The 21,426-nt window shown below is 44.0% G+C and overlaps 1 protein-coding gene across 1 annotated transcript in view; it reads left to right on the top strand.

The window, feature by feature from the left end:
* The first annotated feature begins 9,569 nt into the window (after nucleotides 1–9,569).
* NINL (ninein like) overlaps nucleotides 9,570–21,426 on the top strand; it is an 88,399-nt gene continuing 76,542 nt past the window's right edge. Inside the window, exon 1 of the mRNA XM_018573289.1 lies at nucleotides 9,570–9,731. The gene's annotated coding sequence lies outside the window, so the exon portion shown is untranslated. The remainder of the gene's footprint in view (nucleotides 9,732–21,426) is intronic.

Genomic DNA, 21,426 nt, shown 5'->3' with positions numbered 1-21,426 from the left:
GACATCGACGTCAACGGACTACTCCCCCTTCCCTTCGTTAGCCGACGGAGCCACTTGGGGAGTGGGGAGGAGTCCGGTGACGTCACGGACATCGCCGACGGGACTCCCGGAAGCCGGTGGAGAGGTGAGTGTTTTCATTAGTGATCAAACTAATTTGAATCGATCAAAAAGTTTAACGATTAATCGAGAAATTAAACTTTAATTTCCACAGCCCTAAATTTTTATTTTGTGTGGTGTCTTTTTTTCCTATTAGCATGCACCAGTGGACTGGTTAGCGGTCTAAGGGACCCATAAAATATGTTCACCAGGAAGAGGGTGACCACTTACTTGCCCCGTTTGCCAGCAGCCCCTTATGGGCACCATGGATACTGAAGGGCAAATGGGCTGGTATCATCATAGCAGGGGGGCTGCACACTCGTCGCTCCCTTTCTCCAAAGAAAAGAAGCACTTTACAACACATTACTCACTTAACCAGGGAATAGTTTAAATAGTGTGCAAGGTGAAAAATGGACAAGAAGTTGGAATTTTAGAAAGAATCTACATTCATTGAGGAATAAAAAGATGAATAGTACAGGAAAACAATTAAAGAAAAAATGTTGGCAAATCCCGTTTGCTAAAAAAAATGTTTTAAAAACAAAATCTTGTTTGAAAATGGGCAAAACCACTATGATAAATAAAGGGAGAGTAGAAAATTAAATCTTGGTTGAAAAATGTTGGGCAAATTTCTTGTTGAATCATTGATAAATAGACCCTATAGAGTTTAAAATATATGGAACTGTAAAAAAAGATTAGACCCTAAATTAGTTCCATCTAGTGGTTAAAAAAAGGAATACAATAAAAAAAAAAAGAATAAAACAAAAAGGTTTCATTTGTTTCATTTAGTTCATCCTAGACTCTGTGGATCCAGAAAGCCTTGAGGATGCACAACCTCTGGAATCTATTACAGTCCTTAGATATAGGAACCTGTTTAATTAAGGTTACATTTAAACCAAGAAAATCTTTTTTTTTTAAATTCTTTATTTATGAAAACAAGTCAGGGCAAGAAAGTAAACAGACAAGCATCCACAGGTCATATACAATAAAATAGAAGCAAGAGAAGCAATAGAAAACATAAATCAATTCCAACATAATGGCAAAGGTAACATATCAACAAACCCAGACTCCAAACAGGCCCACTGTTTTTTGTTTTCCATTTAAAAGTTTTTATTTTGTTGAACATATCAAAGACATACATTGTGATCACACATAGCACATATAACTTATCACATATCATCTGGCATCATACATCATTCAGGCGATTTACCGCGCAACATGTGGACCTCTCATTTGGCATGTCCTGGTAAATACGGTCACAGTGCTACACATCAAGGACATCTTGTGGTTTACATAGGGCGTTGGAGATGACATGCATAATTATCAAACCTTCAGGTCAGTGGTCTAAGCCCAGCCGGGCAGATACTTGACCTGTGATAGTTATCGTGGCTTCAGATACATAAAAAAAAAAAAAACAGGGAGTGGAATAACATAGGTCTGGAGAGAAGGATGTCAGGGGTAAGTATAGATATAGTAAAGGTGAAAGACAGGAAAAAGGGAGTCCCCATTGGGAAAATCACCGAGTGCTTCCAGGCAGGCTCGAGGATGCGTTTTTGTGGGGGGGGTCCTGAAGTGCACTGAGCGGACCATCCTCCCGTGGGGCGTAGAATCCCTCACCCTGAAGGGAGAGTCACTGAGATTTAGTAGGTACCTTGCTCATTCGCCAGTCTTCTATGCGGGATTTCGTGTGAGTTCCACGTATGTCTGTCCCAGGCAGAAGTGGATCCAAGGTGCCCACAGTCTGGAGAATTTGGTAATTTTGTCTTGTTTGATCAAAAATTGTTCTTCCATTTCAGCGATGTAATTCACCTGAGTGATCCAGTCGGTGAGAGGTGGAGGCCTCACCTCTCTCCAGAGTCTAGGTATCAGTGATCTTGCTGCATTGATCAGATGTTTATAGAGAGATTTTTGAGGTGCTCCATTTCCCTCCTCCCGGAGATGGAGCAGGTAAACCCCCGGATGAAATTCAAGCTGTTCCCCCGTAATTTGACCTATGAGTTTGTGGATCCGACTCCAAAAAGGTTGGAGAAGGGTACACTCCCAGAAAATGTGGAGGAGCGTGCCGCGCGCCGAGGTGCACCTCCGACAGGTCTCTGGTACTGTAGGGTCTATTTAATGGAGGAGTGCTGGGGTTCTGTACCAGCGGGATAGGATTTTAAAATTGGTTTCTTGGGTCCTGCAGCTCACTGAACTTTTGTGTGCCCCATTGCATGCCGATTCCCATGTGTCTTCCGGTATGTCTCGATCCAGCTCCCTCTCCCAGGTAGCTTGCAGGGTGTCGGTTCGAACGGGTTTAGCAGAACGCACCAGGCCCACTGTTACACCACCAAAAAACACACACGGAAAGCAGAGTAAGAAAGAGATAAATTAATACACAGCCAGACAGAACAGAAAATAAACAAAATAGGGAAAAAGATGCTCCAGACCAAGTAAGACCCCATCCCAGAAGGCCCACGGGAAGCGATGAAACACCTCCGGCAAACCGGAAGGCTCCATCCAAATACACTTGAGCAAAGTCAGTGAAGTCCCTGAAATGAAAACAAGCTGCTCAAGTATCTAAAAGGCCAAGACTCACCGCTCCATTCCACCTCCGTCTGCAAATCAGTACTTAGACCGGATGCAGGATGCAGTGTGCTCCAACTCCTTAAACAATATCTCTGCAATCATCTGCACAAGACCGGAATCCATAAAATCCAAGTTAATTGTAAATTCCATACAAAGTCCAACGTTTTGGTAAATACAGCATGTACACCACCATAGGATATCTCCCACTCCAGCGCCACTCACGCGTTTCACCGCTTGGGCTTAATCAGAGGTCAAGCTGCCCAAGTAGCTACAAACTTGTCCTGAGTCCTATGCAGAGAAGAAGTAAGGTCCTCTATCAGCTTAATCTCCTCCACCCACCGCACCCACATCTCCACGGAGGGCGGTTGGGTCTGCTCCACAAAGCAGGAATGCAACCCCTCACTGCAATAATAAGATGAATCAGCAAAGAGCATTTGTATTTTTTCATTGAGAGTGGACACAGGTGGAGGAGAAAGACCGAAGGATCCAGAAGTAAATTAACCCTTGTAATCTGTTGGAAGAGGGCCACTATACGGGTCCAAAAAGGTTTAACTTTTGGGTATTTCCCGGAAATTTGCTTAACAGTACTCACCTCTTAAGTGTAACGCCAGCAAGTTGAAACACTGTAGAGTACATAGAATGGAGGACCGAGGAAACTCTATACCACCTGGTTAACTGTTTGTAACCCGCCTCCTAATATTTACTCAAAATAGATGACTTGAGGGCAAAATAAAGCATGCAATCCACTTACGTGTGGCTAAAGTCCACTGCAAGGTCCGAAGCCCATTGTTGGACAAAATATGGAGTAGGGCAGGTTACTCGTAGGTTCCGTCCTTATGCAAAGTCTCAAAATCAGTCAGCGGTCTCTGATAGGCCACCCTATCCTGAAAAGAGCAAAGGAAATGTCTCACCTGTAAAGAATTCCAAACCTGCATGGGAGGATCAGTGATACGCTGGATCTGTGAGAGCAGTTTCCATCCCTCTGCCTCGCTAAAATGGTATAACCTGGTACAGTCCAAACTGACCAGATCCACAGCCAATGGCTTCTGCAGACCCGAGGTAAAGTGTGGATTCCCAGCAACTGGGACAAGTACTCCAGAATCTCCTGAATGCGAAGAGAAGAGCCATCCTCCCCTCAACAGATCTAAGATTGTACAATCGAGTAAAGAAAGAGTGGAACTGGGCCGCAATTTCCCCCAAATTTAAAAGCAATTTGCCATCCCCTACATGAATAGAAGATATGTATGTACTAGAACGCAAGTCTCTCAAGGCATTGGCCAGCCACCTCCTGGGTTTATTACCGTATTCATAAAAAGAACGGCAAGACTTTGATAACTGTGCTTTCACCCTATCCAGCAAAAGCTCATTGAGCTCCGCTCTAGTTCTTTGCAAAGAGGTTAGTGTCTCTCCGTTCAACGCAGCTTTATGACGGAGCTCCAACTCCCGCAGCCTAGCATACAGTTCCCCAACTCTCTTCAACCGTTGACGTTTGTGGAGCACTACAATTTTAATAAGGGTACCCCTGAGCACACATTTGTGTGCTTCCCACAGAGTAAGTGGATTTTGGGAAGGAGAGTCATTCTCCAGAAAGAAGCGTGATAATTCAGACTGCAATTCCGCTGCAAACACTGAGTCCTGCAGAAGGAATTAATTAAGGCGCCTGCCTGACCAAATGCACAAGAACTGGACACTAGACTAAACGGGCACTCCAGAAATAACACCCACAAATCCGGGGTCAAGGACCTCCAAGGACAGGGAGGAAGAAAGTCAAGACACAAAGGACACCAAGACTAGAAGGGAGGCAGAGAAAGAAACAACAAAAAGACACGAGTGGTGAGAAGATATCTGACCCCCGCGTTGGAAAAGAAACAAACACAGGACACGGGTGCTCCCATATAACACCTCCTATGCAGGGAGGAAACACCCAGATGGGGGAAAGAGGAGAGGCACAGTAGCTTGTGGAGATACAGGGGGAGGTAGAAACAAATATAAGCAAACTCATCCCCCAAAGGTTAACAAGAACCCATACCCCACTCACCACTATATTACCCAACAACTCCCTTACCCACCAAACACTGTTTGAGCAGGGAAAGGGGGACTCATACGCATCCAAACTCTGATACTACCATCACTGGAGTGGACAGTGCAAGACATCTTTGGACATCAGTGGACCCAGGGAAGAATTGTATCAGTTAAAAGGGGGGATATTTTTTTTTTTCCATTTTCTGTGGTGTCTTTTTTTTATACAACGGTGGAACATGACCTGCCCCTTGCCAGCACCCTCTTTTGGCACTGGGAGTGCCAAAGAGCCCAGTGGCAGTCAGATTCATGAAAAGGTACTTTTGGGTGGGGGTGGGGTTTCCCTGAAAGAACCCCCAAATGCTGAAGGGCTCACTATGCTATGGGGTTACCAGCCTGCACGCCTGTGGTGCTGGGCTAGTTCAGCTGGGGAAAGGGGGGGACAGATTTTATAAGTTCATTTTTTTATAATTAAAAAACATGAATAATGAACCATGTAAGTGCTAAATCTGTATTAAAGACAATCTCCATAAGCTGAAAACAAAAAAAAGCTCCAAAAAAAAAAAAAGAAGCTTATAAATGTTTTTTTTCACATCTTAAACCAGGGAATCGTTTGAATATTGAGCAGGGAGAACAGTGGGTGAATGTTGGGCTAACTTCAGAGTGAATTTGCATTCACTAAATAATAAATAGGATGAATTGTACAGTAAAGCACTTTCCCATTGAAGAACAGATGTTGGGTGAATCCTGTCTGATAAAATATTCACATGGGTAAATGTTGTTTGATGCATGTTTTGACAGGTGAATATTGTTTGAAAATGGGCAAAAACCACTATGATAAATAGAGGGAATGTAGGAAATTGAATCCTGGTTGAAAAATGAGCGAATGCTAGGCAAATTTCATGTTCATTAAAGGAGAATTATGAGGCAAGTGATTTTCACTCAGCCTCATCATCTGAGCCAACCTGTGACAATGAAACTGTCACAGGTCGGCTCAGTAGATCGGGAAGTGAGCGAACACATACCGGCGCTCGCTCACTTCTCGATCTATCCGTGCAGAGAGCTGTGACTGTCACTCACGGCTCCCTGCAAGGATTCCCCCCCCCTCCGATCCCCCAGCGCTGACTGGCGGAATGGACGGGGGAGGGGGCCTTCTCGATCTATCCGTGCAGAGAGCTGTGACTGTCACTCACGGCTCCCTGCAAGGATCCCCCCCCCTCCGATCCCCCAGCGCTGACTGGCGGAATGGACGGGGGAGGGGGCGGGTACAGCTGGCTCTGCCTCTAGATAGGCAGAGCCAGCTGTCACTCACGCAGCTGGGTGGATCCAGACAGAATTGTCGGGATTTGTTCTGGCTGCGGCGTCTCATTATACTGCGAGCTACAGAAAAGGAAAACCATAAAAAAGGAATGCAAACTAACATCAACAAAGGGTTTCAGTTGTGTCATTTAGTTCATCTGGGATTTAGGTTCCAAGTCTGTGGATCCAAAAAGCATCTAGGATAGAGAACCACTGGGATCCATTACAGTCCTTAGACAAAGGAACTTGTTTATTGGGGTTATAGTTGAACCAGGAAAATCTTTTATTGTGAATTGTGTAAAGGCCTGTGCCGACAGACTTTTGTTCAAGTCAGAACTGTTTCTCCCCCTATACAAGTTTATAAGAATGCATAGATTTGTATAGACTGTGTCAATTAGCTTTGGGCCCTTCAAATGTTGGGAAACACAACCTTGTGACATTCTATGTATGTTGTGTCTATATTTATTTATTACAGGTATTTATATGGAGCTGACAATTTAGGCAGCACTCTACATACTGCACATTCACATCAGTCCCTGCCCTCAAGGAGCTTACAATCTAAAGTCCATATTGCACATACATACAGGGCCAATTTAGACAGGACCCAATTACCTTCCAGCATGTCTTTGGTGTGTGGGAGGAAATCGGAGTGCCCAGAGGAAGCCCACACAAACACAGGGAGAACATGTAAACTCCTTGTAGATAGTGTCCTGACTGGGATTCGAACCGGAGACCCCCAGTTCTGCAAAGCAGAAGTGCTAACCACTAAGTCTCAGGCTTTGAACTATCGGTCCCACATACTGGGGACAGCATTAATATTTAATAACATATCCCTCAAAATCTAAGATTTTGCATTTATTAAAAAAAATGCAGAGCTGCCCAGATAGCAAGCAATTGAGCTGCAAGTTTGAAAATTACTTGCTAAACTATGGCAGACTTGCCAAGCTTCACAATTTTGTTGCACAATTACAGCAAGTCTGCATTGCAAGTCTCCAGATCAACGTGATTTGCAAAAGTGCTGTGCACTTGCAGAGCTCTTGCTAAGACGTGCAGGACTCTTGCTACAGACTTGCCAAGCAAATTTGCTACAAATTCAAAAAGTGTCAACTAGAACTTGTGCTGCGAGTGTTCTGCAAGTTTACAACTTGCCAGGGAATATGTGCAGCAAGTTAGAAAGAATTACAATTTAACCCTCCCACAAATTTGTGGCAAGTTATCTGTCCGTGGCTGTCTGTAAATAATCATATATAGAAGATTATCTACGGATCAGGAGAGATGCTTGTCCCTGGACGCAGACAGATGCTCATGTAAAGTTACTCATGTATCTGCTTTGTATCTTCGGAAAAGAGATGACAGACTAGATTGCCCACTAGTGGTGTTCAGTAAATCATGCAACAGGACAGTGATCTATCAGTCTGTCCGTGAATATTCCCTGTGTATCAGAGCTCTGAGTAAAGGTAGTCATCTGGAAGCCCCATATATTTATCATTTGTATGGAGAACCTAGGATTCCACGAATCTGAATGGCATTCGGGAGCTCCCGAATGCCATTTGGGTCAGGGAGCCTCAGTTTTAGTAATATATGTATATGGCTCCCAGACCCGATTGGCATTCAGGAGCTCCCGAATGCAATTCGGAAATTCAGATCTCAAATGCCATTTGGGTCCGGGAGCCATATACATATATTACTAAAGCTGAATCTCCTAGACCCAAATTGCATTCGGGATCCGTATTTCTGAATTGCATTCGGGGGCTCCTGAATGCCATTCGGGTCTGGGATCCATATACATATATTACTATAGCTGAGGCTCCCAGACCTGAATGGCATTCGGGAGCTCCGAATGCATTTTTGAAATTCAGATCCCGAATGCCATTTGGGTCTAGGAGATTCAGCTTTAGTATTAATATCTTTATATGGTTTTCTGTGGTATTCGCAACAAATATTCGTAAACTCATCCAAAACTAATGAAAATTTGCATTTCGTCCAAATCTGAAACCCGAACCAAATTGAATTTCGGATCCAAATTCCGAAATATCCGAACCGAACCAAATTTTTGCGCAGCCTACATGTCTACTTAGAGATACTCCTTAGGAGAACTTTGTCAGCAGTCTGTTTCAGGTGCCAGAAAGCATTTCCTACACAGTGGCAGCATTCGGACTATCCTGCATTGGACTGTGATGACTATTAATGCTGACAGGTCATATAATGGGAGGAAGCAGTTGTGTATGTATTTTTATACTGGTTGGTGAAACAGAGGCAGCATGAGGGAACCAAGATGTGTGAGAAAAATTTGTGTACACAAATCCTACTAATTTTCCATCACTGTGTCAACTCAGATGAACAAAGTTCACACTAACCCCAACCTTATCTCTAATGAAATCAAGTGGTTGATGGCATGAAAACTCAATGCCTGGAATTCATACAGACTGTCGTAGACCCTAATTCGAAATCTGCCTCCAAATGGCGCAATTTTTAACAGATTCATGCAACATGTCACGTGTATTGAATATGCTGCAGAATTGAGCAACACAATTTGCTCCATCCATGAAGATTGTCTTATTTATCTCCACTTTTCTTATTACTGGTATGGCAGCATTAATGAATTTGTTGCAGCCGTGGCACCAGCATGCAAAAGTGTCCTAATTTGTTGCATGCGTCAGAAATAGCAAGAGGACTATTGCACGGCTTTTATGAACTTGCTGCCAGACTTATGAAAACTGCCAGACTTTCTAATACAGTCACAGCATCAGAAAAGTGTCCCAAATGATTGATTGAATCCCCCCAATGTGTGCGTCGAGGATGCCAGCTGGGTACTGCCAGATTGTCCTGGGGCAGCGAAAGATGCCAGGGCAGTGTACTGCCAGCTTGTCCAGTGGGAGCAGAGGATGCCAGAACAAGGCACTGCCAGACTGTTCAGTGGCAGCAGAGGATGTCAGGTCAGGGTGCAGCCAGATTGTCCAGTGGCAGCAGAGGATGCCAGGTCAGGGTACTGCTAGATTATCCAGTTACAGCAGAGGATGCCAGGGCAGGGTACTGCTAGATTATCCAGTTGCAGTGGAGGACGCCAGGGCAGGGTACTGCTAGATTATCCAGTTGCAGTGGAGGATGCCAGGGCAGGGAACTGCTAGATTATCCAGTTGCAGTGGAGGATGCCAGGGCAGGGAACTGCTAGATTATCCAGTTGCAGTGGAGGATGCCAGGGCAGGGTACTGCTAGATTATCCAGTTGCAGTGGAGGATGCCCGGGCAGGGTACTGCTAGATTATACAGTTGCAGTGGAGGATACCAGGGCTGGGTGCAGCCAGATTGTCTAGTTGCAGTGGAGGATGCCCGGGCAGGGTACTGCTAGATTATCCAATTGCAGTGGAGGATGCCAGGTCAGGGTACTGCTAGATTATCCAGTTGCAGTGGAGGATGCCAGGGCAGGGTACTGCCGGAGGTGTCATGTAACGGTCACCTCAGGTCTGTAGTACTGCTGGGTGGTAATGCTGGAGGAAGATGAAGAGTAGGAGGAGATGGTGAAGAGTTCAGCCTCCATTTAGGAGTTCTTAGCCTGCCCTCCTTTCTCCTCTCCTGTGTTGATTTGGAGGATGTGCTGGCTTTGGAAGGAGGGGCATAGACTGGGATAGAGACTTTCAAGTAACGTATTCATATGTAGTAACTGTATGCATCGTCTCCTGCCATGTCTCCCAGGATGGTGATGATGACCTCTTCTCAGAGCTGCCTGATGTCTGCTGCACTATGAGGAGGAAAGAGGTAAGGAACTTGTGTTACTTTGTATACTTGTCTGTGAGCAGTACGATGTGGCTTCCTCTCCATGCATGCCTGTATCTCCATGACTGCCCTGCCAGGCTGTTGGGAATAATTAGTGAGAAGGAGGAGAGCTGTGGAAACCGGATCCCAGGTGTTCACATGATAATGTAGCTGTCTGATAGCTGATCTCTGTGCCGTACACAACAATGAAAGCTTCTCTTTTCTGTGATCCAGGGGGTCACTTGTTGCAGAATATAACCTGACCGATGAAGTATTACTTTATAAAGTGTTTCATGACACGTTATATCACACTTCTCCAGGGGATAGGAAACTTACAGCGTATGTCATTGTTTCCATTGGGAGAGCAGTGCTTTCATGTCTGTGCAATGTACGGACTATGCTATGCTGTTATGTACGGGTGAATGAGGGGCATAAAGATTCCCCTTACTGTACAAGATGAGCTGTGGTGTCTTATGGAGGTGAATGAGGGGCATACAGATTCTCCTTGCAGTATAACATGAGCTGTGGTGTCCTATGGCGGGTGAATGAGGGGCATAAAGATTCTCCATACAGTATAACATGAGCTGTGGTGTCCTATGGGGGTGAGTGAGGGTCATAAGGATTCTCCTTACTGTACAAGATGAGCAGTGGTGTCCTATGAAAGTTACTGAGGGGTATAAAAATTCTCCTTACACTATAAGATGAGCTGTGGTGTACTATGGAGGCAAATGAGGGGCATAAAGATTCTCCTTACACTATAAGATGAGCTGTGGTGTCCTATGGAGGTGAATGAGGGGCATAAAGATTCTCCTTACAGTATAACATGAGTTGTGGTGTCCTATGGAGATGAATGAGGGCCATAAAGATTCTCCTTACACTATAAGATGAGCTGTGGTGTCCTATGGAGGTGAATGAGGGGCATAAAGATTCTCCTTACACTATAAGATGAGCTGTGGTGTCCTATGGAGGCGAATGAGGGGCATAAAGATTCTCCTTACAGTACAAGTTGAGCTGTGGTGTCCTATGTAGGTGAAGGAGGGGCATAAAGATTCTTCTTATAGTACAAGATGAGCTGTGGTGTCCTATGTAGGTGAAGGAGGGGCATAAAGATTCTTCTTATAGTACGAGATGGGCTGTGGTGTACTATGGGGGTGAATGAGTGGCATAAAGATTCTCCATATAGTACAAGATGAGCTGTGGTGTCCTATGGAGGTGAATGAGTGGCATAAAGATTCTCCTTACACTATAAGATGAGCTGTGGTGTCCTATGGAGGCGAATGAGGGGCATAAAGATTCTCCTTACAGTACAAGTTGAGCTGTGGTGTCCTATGTAGGTGAATGAGGGGCATAAAGATTCTTCTTATAGTACAAGATGAGCTGTGGTGTCCTATGTAGGTGAAGGAGGGGCATAAAGATTCTCCTTACAGTACAAGTTGAGCTGTGGTGTCCTATGGAGGTGAATGAGGGGCATACAGATTCTCCTTACAGTACAAGTTGAGCTGTGGTGTCCTATGGAGGTGAATGAGGGGCATACAGATTCTCCTTACAGTACAAGTTGAGCTGTGGTGTCCTATGGAGGTGAATGAGGGGCATACAGATTCTCCTTACAGTACAAGTTGAGCTGTGGTGTCCTATGTAGGTGAAGGAGGGGCATAAAGATTCTCCTTATAGTACAAGATGAGCTGTGGTGTACTATGCGGGTAAATGAGGGGCCTACAGGTTCTCCTCACAGTATAACATGAGCTGTGGTGTCAGATGGGGGTGAATGAGGGGCATACAGATTCTCCTTACAGTGTAACATGAACTATGGTGTTATGTTTAGATTGTAAAGCGCTGAGCAATCTGCTGGCAGCTATATACATCCTGTATAATAATGGTGTTCTATGAGGTGAATGAGGGGCAGCTAGATTCTCCTCATAGTAATAACATGGACTATGGGGTCCTATGAAGTTGAGTAAGGGAGGCCAGATTCTTCTCAGGCACTGTCACAAAGGCTTTGTTGCCCTATGGAGGTGAATAAGGGGCACACAGATTCCGTTGTGTCGATCGTTGAAATTCAGTCAGTTAGTATTTGTAACGAACGATGATTTGAAATCGACCTTGGTCTGTGCATGATGGGGTATCAGAGCAGAAATCGAAACGACGGTTCAATGGGGGCACGAAAGGAATCGAACGATAATTGCAAGGTGTATGGCCACCCTAATGTGTGATGGGTTACAGTTATCACTAGAATAAGAAGTGAGGGATAATCTTCCAGCGGGGACACTTATTCTGGTGACAGCTGTCCTAGCGGGAATCTTCCCTCACATCATTTGATAGGGGATTTAGCCCTTCCTTACTCTATACAAAAAGTACAAATATATTTTTGGCTATACATTCACTTTAAAGCCTATTTTGCAGGCGTGATGTACATTCAGATAAGGTTACACATATAGGGAGACTTTTATCCCAGAATACACAGATTAGAAGCTGGGCAACGTCTGCTCTTTGCATGCAGTTTTCTGAGGTATATGTATTGTTTTTTGTATTTTATATTTTTAAATGCAGTTGTGAATCTTTTACTGTTTTGGTTGGTAAATATTAGCAAAAGTGTATCCGTGTTGAAAGTACCAGGTCCCAAATGGTACAGTTTGTATTACTCAGCCTCTTCTATTGCTTTTAAAACAAATTGTGATTTTTCTGAAGCAGCACAGTGTTTAACACACCGCATTCCTTCCATTGTATTCATCCCTACTCTTCCTGGGATATCTGGATGGTTTTTACTTTCTTTTTCTCAATACATTTGGCATGGAACCACAAATCCTTTTGTGTTTATTTCACCCAGACAGATGAGTTGCTATTTACAGCACAAAGACATAGGGGGTTGGTTTTAAGCAACTCGCTTTTAGTTCCTGTGCATTTTGCTGCATTCTTCTCTGTTTTATAAGGCTGAATCTAAATGTAGAAATGAGCATATTGATTAACAAATTGGCTGAATTGGCAGATATCATGATTGTTTGTATAGGGTGATAGTCTACAGATTATTAGGACCCACGTGCAAATATTTTGGAACATAATAAATGAGCAAATATCGGATTCAACTGATTTGATTACCATTATTCCCAAATACATGAATGTATTATTTGCAGCATGGTGGGAACACCTCCCAAGAACATGGGCACTGTTGTTATTGTGAGGGCAGAGTCTGTTAAACATCTTTAAAGAAAAATGGGGGCTGCCATTGTGGCCATTCTTCTGAAAATGCCTGGCTCTTATGCTGAATCTTTAGATTTAATGCTGTTTAATCATTGACCCAAACCACATATGCAGGTCAGGAGATTGAGAAGTGGCAGAATTCATTATCGGAATGCTTGTTTTAGGTCACTGACTCAAAGCTAGAGGGTCAGCTTGACAGACAAGTACTGTAGCTAACATTTTCCAATGTGCTCAGCAGTGGCACCCTTCCAGTTTCTCTCTTGACCAGCTTTTAGGAAGAAGGTTAGTTAGTTGCCACTTCTGATCCCATATAGTGTCCTGGGACCCTGTAAAGACTGGGGCTTTGTAAGACAATTAATGACCAAAGCTTCCTGCTCGTAGACACTGGTGCTCACACTTATACCACTTGTGCTGTACTGTTGGCCCATAACTGATCGTACTAAGGTATTAAAGCTAGAAGTGGTTGGACCAGTGACCAGAAGACTTAGGCAGTCATTGTATTATAGAGTGCCTGGGCATTTGAGGGACCAAGGATGCTCTACATGAGAGCATAGCCAGCATGCAAGCACCTATTTTATAGAAAGTGCCATTTTAGAAATTGTTTCCCCTACAGTCTTAGTTTAAAGCAGAAGTTTAATTTGCTTACATTTTGATTACCACGATTTCCCCCTCCATCAACATGATTTTAAAAAATTTGAAATAAAACCGTTGTGTTTTCATGAAATGCCTTATTTTAGATCCAGTGACATCGTCTTTGCAATACAGGCAGATTATGCCTGGTGGGAGTGACTGTACACCACAGCATCCTGCATCAGTACTCCTCTCGGGTCCTTAGCCCTAATGCAAGCAGTGGGCTGGCCCTTTGGAGGAGGTATGCAAATATCAAAATTCCTTGATTGGTGAGTCAGTAAGTATGGAGGAGTGGTCATTACAGGGAAAGCTGCATTTCCATGCAGGTGGCAGCCACATGGAATGCTAAGGTTCCATAAGTGAAAGGACTTAAATCCAATGAATGAAAGGGACAGCAAGGCTATGGAGGAAAGAGCTAGATGATGCTGAAAAGTGTGGAATGAAATCGGTGTAATCCATTTCACTACTGGAGTGGGCCTGTTGTAGTCCAGCGTTAGGGTTTTGTTAAAGTGATATTAAAGTGAAAAGGTTTTTAAGCTTTTTCAAATACTGATTAAATCCCTTTCAATGGATGCTGCTTCTTGATGTTTTCGTCTCTTGCATAATCAGCTGCTCCCCTAAACACTGGCCTTGATATCCTGTTATAGGGGGCCTTCTTTCCCTTGCAAGGTTGCTATGGAGCCACCTTGTGTGTGTCTCCACCAACACACAGGTATGGCAAGGCAAGCCCACTCCCCTGTTCCCGGCTTCTCCGTCCTCCCTCATCAGGCTAGTAGATGGACATCTGCTGCAGTCTGCTCTGTTCCTTGTGATCTTGTACTGGTACTTGTAAATGTAAAGAAATACTTTCCTGGGCCATGTATATTTGCTAAATCTGGATTCATTATTGAAAAGTTTGAGAGCTGCGTTCCAGCACCATTCGCTGCTGGAACGCACTGGAGCACATCCCGGTGGGCTTCCTACGTTCAGGGGCGGGAGGGAGCGTGGTGTTGAATTGAAGTCAATGGCATCGCAGCCACATCCCCCGCCTGTAGTGCAATCGCTCACACCAGAACGCGTGGCAAAACAATGCTTGCGTTCCGGTCCAGTGCGATCTGAAAAAACAGTGCTTGTGGCACTTTTTCAGATCGCACTGGACCGGAACACAGGCATTGTTTTGCTACGCGTTCCGGTGCGAGCGTTCGCGCTGCAATCGGGGGAAGTGGCTGCGATGCCATGGACTTCAATGCACCACCACGCTCCCTCCCACCCCTGAACGCAGGAAGCCCACGGGATGCGTTCCAGCAGCGAATCGTGCTGGAACGCACTGCAGCTGGTGTGAACCGGCCCTAATACTGTAACTTTTAGGCTTAGGCAAAGTGTTAACATTTGTGTGTGTGAGGGGGGTGTGGGGTGGGTGTATGGTATTGGGTTAACCATTAGTGATGGTATAGTCAGGGATGTTTAGGGACCCAGTTTTTATTCTTCTTTTGCCAGCTGAATGGCCTGTGTTGTGTCTACTGCTCCTTTCTTTATGACAAGGAAAATGAACGTAAAAGAGCTCAGAAAATGAGCTGCTGGCAGGCCTCGTGTGACAAACTGCAGGTGGCCATGAAACATTAATCTAGACGGTTACGAACACTACACAGTTTTTCAAAAGCACCGTATGATTGAGCAGGCCAGGATTGCGAGGTGGACTTGTTGTAAACTTTAGAGGAAGAGTAGCAAGCTGTCATTTTCCAGCTCTTGGTTTTCTAATATGTGTTACAAGCTTTATTCAGCACCGTGTTTCAAAGCCGAGGACAAAAGCCCTTCTTTTCACTTGGTGAAAGGAGAAGTTCCTCCATGTATGTTTGAATCTAGGGCTGCAACAACTAATCAATGAAATCGATTATAAATCGATAATGGGAATCGTTGGCGTCCCTCCTCCGCTGCTCAACACCCCCCGCCCCCGTGCCTCCACTGCTGCCCCCGCTCCTGTGCTGCTGCCTCTGTACCTCCGCCGATATCCAGCCTGTTATTGGTTATCTTAAATTGCAATAGCAGGCTGGCTATGGCACCCGCCAGCTGTTAATCAGCAGAGGAGGACCTGAAGGAGAACTTACTTTCTTCCTCAGTTCCCTCCTCTGCTGATTGGCAGGCAGTGGAATTGGCAGGCAGTGGGTGGACGCAATAGCCAGCCTGCTATTGCAATTTATAATAACCAATAACAGGCTGGCTATTGCTCCCAGCCACTGCCTGCTGAGTTGTATCGCCATGTGCCCCGGAGTGAGAGCAATAATTCTCAAGCCAATATTCATGGCTAACTCTAAACTGATGACTGGGCTTTTATAATAAATGTAAAAAAATTACACACACACACAAGCAAGCTTCATTTTTTTTTTTGCAAGTGCAAAAAATGTGCATACCGTTTTATTCTGAAGAAAACTTTGTTTGTAACATTGCATTTGTGTATTTAATTTTAATTAAGGATGGTATTTTTTTTAATCCGATTTAATTGAAAAATATAATCGGCTAACTAATTGATTATGAAAATAAATGTTAGTTGCAGCCCTATTTGAATCATTTTATTAATTCATACTGCACCAATATATTTCACAGTGCTTTACCCAAGACCATTACCCGCACCTGCCACTGCTCTAGCTTTAGCCCACCTGATTGTTCTGGGTTGTAGGAAGCCACTCGGAACAGAACATACCTTGTCCATTCAGATAGTGTCATGATAGGTAGTGAGCCGTGATCATCCAGATACGTTTAGCTCTTAAAATCCATTTCTAGCCAAAACTCATTGCACCAGTGGGGACAGAGACTGGAACAAGAAGAACCTCTGTCAGGTTATGATTACTGTCTTCTGTTCCTGTGACATTTGTTCCTCTCATTTCTTGTCCTGATGTCACAGGAGAAAAACGCCCCATCACAGACGGCTATAAAAAACGACACGTTTTTGTGGGAACATCTGCAGCGATGGAATGACACTTTTATAACTCATTGTGGTAACTAGATGTATTTAAAACATGGTTTGCAGCTCATTATCAGGCCACATTGTTTGTTTTCCTTTATAAGAACAAGTAACTAACAATGTCACATTGTGCTTTTTTTCATATACCATTACATCAGCTCATCCAATCTTTCTTTTGTTCTTGAGAGAGGTGCAATTTCGGCAAATGGAAAGGGAATTAAGAGCCCAGACATTCGGAAAATCCATCCTTGGTAATCCAGTGCCATCTGGTCACCTGCAATGACTCTGTATTATTTTTAATAGACAGATGGTAAGGCTAATGTGGAATTATGAGATTCTGGGGTTTGGCATTTTGTTTTTGAACTGGTCATTTCTGCAGATGACAGGAACTCTGGAAGTGCTTTGTCAATTTCCAAGTCCTAAATGTGTGTGTTTTTTGTTTTATTTTTTTATTATCGGCAATAGCAATCCACGAGCCCACCAGGTAGATCTCCCTACACCCCAGCTAAAGGTGCCCATACACTGCACGATTATCGTACGAGAATCGCGAGAAATCCCGCGATCGTACGAGAATCGTACAGTGTATGGAAGGCGTGTGACCGTTTCTACTGTACGGTCGCACGTCTTCCATCGAACAAGCAGGCTGGAAAACCCGCCGGGAATCGTACGATTCTCGGCGAGTTAGTGGTCTGCTTGATCGACAACTGCCGAACGGGCCGGTGTGCGCACGCGTACACTGCCCGTTTGCAGTCATCGCAAGCCCGCCCCTCATTGCAGTCATCGCAAGCCCGCCCCTCATGAGGGCGGGCTTGCGATGATCGCACGTACGACCTGCCTGTCCAAGATGGGCAGATCGTACGCCTTTTTAAGTACTTTACAACCCTCGCAAAAGACAAAAGTCTTGCAAGGGTTGTAAAGTGTATGGGCACCTTAACAAAGACTTGTGGTCACCTTCCTTCGTTTAGTGGATATGACTATAGAGTATCCAAAGAGATTTTGTACTCTCACTGTTATTTCCTTGGTTTTTCCCCCCCATTTATCTGCAAAGCTGTTGTGCTTGTGTATTCTAAGTCTGCCTTTACTGAACAGATTAGCAAAACATAGTATATGCTGGGGTCGACAACCTTTTTCATATTAAGGCCTCATTCACACTGCCGCGTATATGCGCATATTGTACCATATGCAGCATATGCAAATAAATGGCTCCATGCACATAGCTGCGTATGGAGCCGTATATTTGCGTAGCGTAAAAATGCGCAAAAACAGAATGGAACCGAGATGCGCCCGGGCAGCGTATTTTACGCACATATGCATGCACAGTTCATTAAAATTTCTATTACGAATGATGCATTCCGGGATTGCCTATAGTGCATGCATATACACGCGTATATGCGTATACATACGCACGTGTACGCGTGTATACGCAATATACAATTTTGCTCTTGCGTTGTGTGTGAATTAGGCCTAAGTGTCAATTTAAGGCTGCCATACACCTTACAACCATCGCACGATTATTTTCGTACGATGACCGATTTTTATACAACTGCCCCATCATGCAGAGACCATTGTGGATTTCAATCGTTAGCAATATCACCTGGCCGAATTTCATCGATTGACAGAATGGATTTTCGTTTTTCACATGAGCAGTGTTCTTGTTGCGATTTCTTTCACACGAAAACGCCACTAGTCCATCGAATTTCGTACGATTCAGTAAAAGTTTTCTAGCCTGCTGGAAAGACCAAAGTGGAACGGTTGTACAGTAATTGCGGTTGTGCACTTCCCATCAACTGTGCGATTATCATACGAAAACGCGATCGCAGACGAAAATCGTGCGATAACCGTAAGATGTATGGGCACCTTAACAAGCATCAGACAACTAGCGTGCCAGTGAACAAGAGCAAGTCACAGTCCCAAATCAGAAACGCAGGACTTTTTACATACCTGCTGCAGCCGAGGTTCACCTAGGTGGAGGAAGATGGTAGGTAAGCAAGTTTCTTCAAGTAATGATGTCTGGAGGTTGGTCTATGCTGGTAATGGTAGGAGGGCCTGCACCTGCACATCAAGACTCTCTGAAACAGCATGGAGGTGGTTGGGCCATGGGTTCGGAGGGGCAGGCCAGCCTAGTGAGCTGTCAAATACAGCCTACGGCAGCCGTGCAGGGAGCAGGGGCCCACTGGAGAATCCTCAGGTCCTCTGGCAGGCCTTTGCAAGCCTAGGCCCATGATACCTGATGATCTTTTAGGTGCTACTAAAAATGGTTGCTGATCCCTGGTACATACAATGTAGGGAGTACGTGGTTTTTGGATTCTATATACTGACTATGCCAGTAGAGGACGAATCCCAGGAGCCAGATAGCCAATGCTTCTTAAAAATGACAGCTGGCACATAACCTTTGAGGTCTTCTCTAGTTGTTGGCCCCTAAAAAAACCCTTAAAAAAAAACCCCTGCTGGGTTCTAGATTGGACAGATTGGCCTATGGACTAAGCCAGGGCTCAAAATTTCAAGTCCTGAGCTACTAGCCAGGCCTTAAGAGTTACTCGCCACCAGTCGCGCCACCTGACCCCTACCGTGCCCCACTGATTTCCACTCGCCCCCACGCAATTTTCACTCGCCAATTGCGAGGGGGCGAGTGGAAATTTTGAGCCCTGGACTAAGCTATATTATTACTATTATTCCCCCCAACTGTTAAAAACAATCATGTCCTTAGACATTAGACCATGGTTGGACACTCATTTTTAAAAGTCACTTACTGCTTTAAAATTAATGCTCATAATGACTGAACATTCATATTAATGCACTGGGCATCCTGAACCTCAACATTTGTTACTTAATGTATGTGGTGACCTTAGTGACCAATAGCGAATTGTGGGAGGCAACCTGGCAAGCTCTGTTCAGTATTTGCCCACATGAGCACCCTGGGTTTTTAGGGCTCCTAAGGTGCTGGGGCAGAATATTAAAGATACCCACAGGTACTTGTCCTAGTGGCAGTTTACTAATGTTAAAGTGGCTACTGGTGTCCTTTAAAACATGATGTATTCAGCCAGTACAAGCCCTTTAAGCAAGTTAATGCTTAACTAACCTTTTACTCTTGCTTTCTTTTGTTGAGTAATTACATTTTTAGTCGAATATATTATTCAGGGTTCAGTGGAGACGAATGTATGAGCCCATTAGCTTTCAAATGTTTTTACTTTTGTGGAAAGTTAATTGAAGCTTTCTTTAAACATTTTTGCATTCACTTTTTTAACCTATATGCATCAAATATGTTTTCTGAGTCACTGTAACTGTAAGATCATCCATGCAAATGTTCTGTAAACTGACCACAATAGTTTCATTTTTGTCAATAATAAATCCAGCAACCTGAGTTGGACTCTGTAAGGAACTGTAAGCTGGAATTTCAGATGTCACTTTTTTGTGCAAATTACCAAATGAAGCCAGTTGCATAAATTGTTAAGGGTGTTTTATATTTGACCGTAAAGATAAAGTGACAAAATATTCCCTGCCATCAGATGTTTCCTGCATTTCTCATCTCCTTATGGTATTGTGTGGCGATTCCTTTGATGCACTGTGACTGCTTTGTAAAAAAACAAACTACTGAGAATAAGAGGCTGAAAGAAGAAACTTTGAAGACAATGGAGAACGTGGCAGGGCCCTCTGCGAGGTCAGACTATGAAGGCAAAGGGTTTATGTTTTAACAGCTTATGAAGACAATGACCATCTAACCCCCAGCCAGCATCTTTTTGACTTGAATTACTATAGCAACCACGTAGAGCAAAGGCTATCTACAATTCCCTTTGTGAAGCTCTGTTCCTGGATTCCGTTTGTAATTCTAACCGAACGTATATAACTGTTATGCACTTTGTGAGTCTTGATAGATTCCTGAGTTTGAGACTGGCTTCTGACTTTTCTTTCTCGTCATTAAAGGGATTGTATAATTTAAAAACAATATTTTTGGCTAAACATGTAGGGGCTTGTTCACACCAAATGCGGACGAGATCTGCATGAGTTTCTGCACATGCAGTCCAGTGTGTTCTGCAGCGTTTTTGCCGTGTTCCGGGCCGATTTGAAATGATTTATTTTTTAGCCTAAAATTGACTTTTCAGTGCGTTCCAGGGCGTTCGCATAGGTTTTGATGCGTTCCAGTGCAGAAAAAATAGGGCATGCTGCAGTTTTTCCACATGCTCTGGAACTGAATGCTCTGGTGTGAACTAGAGCCCAAAACAACATTGGAATACATTGGATGCAGTTTTTGTGAACAAACCTTGAAGGAATCAAGATTGTTGTAAATATTGTTATTTATAGGCTCAGTTCACTTGCATGTAATAAATATGGCTTTTGCTATAACAGTGATTTGTTTCAGCCATGCAATTGCGTTTTACAGATCTGTTTAGTTACTTGCGGCTAAAAATAACTTGTTTTGGCCCATAATCAATATGGCCTGGGCAGTAAAGCCTAAAATGTGTTAATGTTTAAAAACCTTGTTCCATGTATAATTTTTAGCTACACACACCTATTAACCATAACATTATGACCACTGAGAGGTGACGTCAATAACATTGATTATCTTGTTACAATGGTACCTGGAAGTCCGATGGGTATGTTAGGCAGCAAGTGAACATTTTGTCTCTGAAGTTGATGTGTTGGAAGCAGGAAAAATGGGCAAGTGTGAGCTACTTTGACATGGGCCAAATTGTGATGGCTAGATGACTGGGTCAGAGCAGCTCCAAAACTGCAGCTCTTGTGGGATGTTCCTGGTCTGCAGTGGTCAGGAACTACCAAAAGTGGAGTCCAAGGAAGGAAGGAAAATCAGTGAACTGGTGACAGTCATTGGTGGCCAAGGCTCATTAATGTATGTGGGGAGCGAAGGCTGGCCCATGTACTCTGATCCAAAAGAAGAGCTACTGTAGTTCAGATTGCTGAAAACGTTAATGCTGGTTC

Source organism: Nanorana parkeri, unplaced genomic scaffold (assembly GCF_000935625.1).
Source record: "Nanorana parkeri isolate BGI_ZX_2015 unplaced genomic scaffold, ASM93562v1 scaffold46, whole genome shotgun sequence".
Lineage (NCBI taxonomy): Eukaryota > Metazoa > Chordata > Amphibia > Anura > Dicroglossidae > Nanorana > Nanorana parkeri.
This window is presented reverse-complemented; position numbering and strand designations above follow the sequence as displayed.